Source organism: Triticum aestivum, chromosome 2D (genome assembly GCF_018294505.1).
Source record: "Triticum aestivum cultivar Chinese Spring chromosome 2D, IWGSC CS RefSeq v2.1, whole genome shotgun sequence".
Taxonomy (NCBI): domain Eukaryota; kingdom Viridiplantae; phylum Streptophyta; class Magnoliopsida; order Poales; family Poaceae; genus Triticum; species Triticum aestivum.
The window spans coordinates 472,673,021-472,677,925 of record NC_057799.1 but is presented as its reverse complement, the minus strand read 5'-3'; positions in this window follow the sequence as shown (position 1 = coordinate 472,677,925).

Here is a 4,905-nt window from a genome sequence, read left to right as displayed (position 1 = left end):
GGCTAGGGTTTCTGGTGGGGAGGGGATATGGGGGTGGCCGGCTGGGCCTCGGCTTAGTTGGGCCGGTGGTCAGCTGGGCCACTTGGCCCGGGGGGGTTCTTCCTTTTTTTCTTTTTTTTTCTTTTCTTTTTTTTGTTTTATTAGTTTACTATTATATTTTCTATATAATTTTGTTTTATAAAATATACAAATAGTACCTAAATTATTGTTCCAAAATACCCCAATGCCACAAAAAGTTTGGTGAGTAAATAAAATAGTTTAGTAATTTATTAATTGTAAAAGGCATTTAATTAATTGCTTTTGCTACTGTTTTAATTTTTTTAGGGCCTTTAAACATTATATAAAAGTGTGGCTCCTCCACCATAAATACCTATGCATTATTTGGTCCAAACATTTTAGTTTTAATGTTTGAAAACTTTTACCGTTTGCCTTTAATTCAAATATGGATTTGGATCGGTTCTGAACTAACGCGAGATTATCAACAATAATCAAGGTGACGTGGCATCATTATCAGAGGGTTACTAGAGCTTGATTACCCCGGCGTCACACATCAAGATCTATAGAGATAGATCAAGACGCCTCATTGGTCTTTCACAAAGTACGTACCTTGACAAGATATTAAAGAAGTTCAATATGGATCAGTCCAAGAAGGGGTTCTTGCCTGTATTGCAAGGTGTGCAATTGAGCACGGCTCAATGCCCGACCACGACAGAAGATAGAGAAAAGATGAGTGTCGTCCCCTATGCCTCGGCCATAGGGTCTATTATGTATGCCATGCTATGTACCAGACCTGATGTAAACCTTGCCGTAAGTTTGGTAGGAAGGTACCAAAGTAATCCCGGCATGGAACACTGGACAGCGGTCAAGAATATCCTGAAGTACCTGAAGAGGACTAAGGATATGTTTCTCGTTTATGGAGGTGACGAAGAGCTCGTCGTAAAGGGTTACGTCGATGCTAGTTTCGACACAGATCTGGATGACTCTAAGTCACAAACCGGATACGTGTATATTTTGAATGGTGGGGCAGTAAGCTGGTGCAGTTGCAAGCAAAGCGTCGTGGCGGGATCTACATGTGAAGCGGAATACATGGCGGCCTCAGAGGTAGCACAAGAAGCAATCTGGGTGAAGGAGTTCATTACCGACCTAGGAGTTATTCCTAATGCGTCGGGTCCGATGACTCTCTTCTGTGATAACACTGGAGCTATTGCCCTTGCCAAGGAGCCCAGGTTTCATAGGAAGACTAGGCATATCAAGCGTCGCTTCAACTCCATTCGTGAAAATGTTCAAAATGGAGACATAGATATTTGTAATGTACATACGGACCTGAATGTAGCAGATCCGTTGACTAAACCTCTCCCTAGAGCAAAACATGATCAACACCAGAACTCTATGGGTGTTCGATTCATCACAATGTAACTAGATTATTGACTCTAGTGCAAGTGGGAGACTGTTGGAAATATGCCCTAGAGGCAATAATAAAATGGTTATTATTATATTTCCTTGTTCATGATAATTGTCTATCGTTCATGCTATAATTGTGTTATCCGGAAATCGTAATACATGTGTGAATACATAGATGAAACGCCCACGATGCGGCTATATCTCCCACGTGTCGAGGCACGACTTAGAGGCATAACCGCATAGTGGTTTTGTCGCAAGAAGGGTCATCTTCACACAATCCCATGTAATGAACAAGAATGGGATAAAGAGTTGGCTTACAATCGCCACTTCACACAATACATAAATATTATTCATACATCATCCAAATACAAGCATATAGACCGTCTACGGCCAAAACCCAGATGAAAATAAGACAACCCCAAATGCTAGATCCCCGATCGTCCCAACTGGGCTCCACTACTGATCATCAGGAAAAGACACATAGTAACGACCACGTTCCTCGTCGAACTCCCACTTGAGATCGACGCCATCATCTGCACTGGCATCGTCGGCACCTGCAACTGTTTTGGTTGAATCTGTGAGTCACGGGGACTCAGCAATCTCACACCCGCGAGATCAAGACTATTTAAGCTTGTAGGAAAAGATGGCGCAAAGAGGGGGAGCTGCAGCGGCAATAAGCATATATGGTGGCTAACTTGCGCAAATGAGAGCGAGAAGAGAAGCAACGGAACGGACGTCATCTAGCAATGACCAAGAAGTGATCCTGAACACCTACTTACGTCATACATAACTCAGACCGTGTTCACTTCCCGGACTCCGCCGAGAAGAGACCATCACGGCTACACACGCAGTTGATGTATTTTAATTGGGTCAAGTGACAAGTTATCTACAACCGGACATTAACAAATTCCCATCTGCCTCATAACCGCGGGCACGGATTTCGAAAGATAATACCCTGCAGGGGTGTCCCAACTTAGCCCATCATAAGCTCTCACGGTCAACGAAGGATAAACCTTCTCCCGGAAAGACCCGATCAGTCTCGGAATCCCGGTTTACAAGACATCTCGACAATGGTAAAACAAGACCAGCAAAGCCGCCCGAATGTGCCGACAAATCCCGATAGGAGCTGCACATATCTCGTTCTCAGGGCACACCGGATAAGTCAAGCTACGAGTAAAACCAGACCTCGAGTTTCCCCGAGGTGGCCCCGCAGGCTGCTCGGTTCGGACCAACACTCGAAGGAGCACTGGCCCGGGGGGGTTAAAATAAGATGACCCTCGGGCTCGCGAAAACCCGGGGGAAAAGGCTTATGCGGCAAATAGTAAGACCAAAGTTTGGCCTTGCTGGAGGAGTTTTATTCAAGGCGAACTATCAAGGGGGTCCCATAAATCACCCGACCGTGTAAGGAACGCAAACTCAAGGAACATAATCCCGGTATAACAGTAACTAGGGCGGCAAGAGTGGAACAAAACACCAGGCATAAGGCCGAGCCTTCCACCCTTTACCAAAATATATAGATGCATTAATTAAATAAGAGATATTGTGATATCCCAACCTATCCATGTTCCAACATGGAACCAACTTCAACTTCACCTGCAACTAGCAACGCTATAAGAAGGGCTGAGCAAAAGCGGTAATTTAGCCAAACAATGGTTTGCTAGGAAAGGATGGTTAGGGCTGACATGGCTAAATGGGAGACATGCTATAGCAAGTGATAGGTAGCGGAGCATGGCAATAGAGCGAACAACTAGCAAAGCAAAGATAGAAGTGATTTCGAGGGGTGGTCATCTTGCCTGCAAGATTCTCAGAGTTGTCGAAAGCTTGATCCTCGTAAGCGTACTCGACAGGTTCCTCGTTCACGAACTCGTCTCCCAGCTCTACCCAAGACAAGAACACAAACAAACAGAACCACAATCAACCACGAGAAAAGCACAAGCAACATGATGCAAAACATGTAAGATATGCAAGATATGATATGCGATGCATATGCGTGCTCCGGAAGGAAAAATGATGAGCATGGCAGTAACTTGGCAAACCAAGCATGCCACTGGAAAGATGAGATGATTTCGGTCGAAATCGATATAAAGATCACCGGAATCGGATGCACGGTTTGCAAATGGCAAGCAAAACAAGAATGACACTAATCTGCGATAAACAGCAAGATAGCACTTAAAATGCAACAAGTAACAATGCTACAGCACCCCAACATAGCAACAAAGCACATGGCAGTAATCTACAGGAGATGCTTGACAAAAGATGAACACTGAGCTACGGCTAGTTCACAACATATCAAGCCCAAACAAGCATGGCAAAAGTACAAAAGATTACAGGTTCACAGACTTGGTGAAAAACTGGACATGGCAGAAAACAGCATCAGGTAGCAATGTTCAGAGCACGAAATCAACATGCTACAGGAACTTAACATAGCAAAACAAGGCATGGTAGTGATCTACTAAATGCACATGAAAAAAGTCCCTTACTTACCATAGGCCAAAAAGGACCAGAAGAAATGATGGCAAGCATGTAAACATAGCAAGTTTCGTTATCAGGTTTCAGACTTAGCAGAAAACAGAGCATGGCAGAAATAATAATATGTAGGCCTCTTTGTGAGCTTGATGCACTCACTACAGATCAATGCATGACAAACCAAGCACACCTACAGCAAGAAGGCATATTTATGAAGCTATCCATGGCAAGAACAATAGCATAGCATGTACGGATCAACTACAATAAGCTTGGCAAAATTGCATATCATGTTAAGAATCTGCCAGAAATATTTTATAGCAAAAGTAGAGCAAGATTGAGTCATTCTATGGCACTCCATAATTGCAAAACATTGCAGTAATGGATCAATTACAACTATAGCTACAAAACATACTTACTGAACATCTCCAAAATATGCATGGATCTCACTGTAGCATCAAGTTTACATGGCAATAAAATTACAGCAGACAAGGACTTAGAGAAATCACCAAGTCCCTGAAATCAGAAATATTACGGGGCCTACTTTGCATGCTTGTGCTAGTCACCACAGAGATCACAAAAATACATGGACTACACCACTGGAAAGATGGCATGGCATACTTCAAAACACATGTAGAGCTCATGCCCAAAAGATGCACAGATTTAATCATACAAAAATGACAAATCTCCAAGTTCTGTCAAGAACCAGAGAATAACAGCAACTAGCCCTCTTCCAACAGAGATTTTGGCATCAAGATGACCTCTAATGAACATTGTGCAATTGAACAAAATGGAGAGCATCACGAGACGAACAATTTGACATATTACACGCGCGAATCAGAGCTACATGCACGGAGTTATGGAGCTACGAACATGGCAAGATGCTGAGAAAAACTGAGGACTTAGAGAAAAAAAGGGGGCGAGGAAAGTCAACGGTACAGTGGTTTCGATCGGATCTGGGGAGAGCTCGAGCTCGGTCGATGGCGGCGGCGATGGGGGTCGACGCCGGCGAGGCAGGGGATGGCGGGGCCCGGCGCCGGC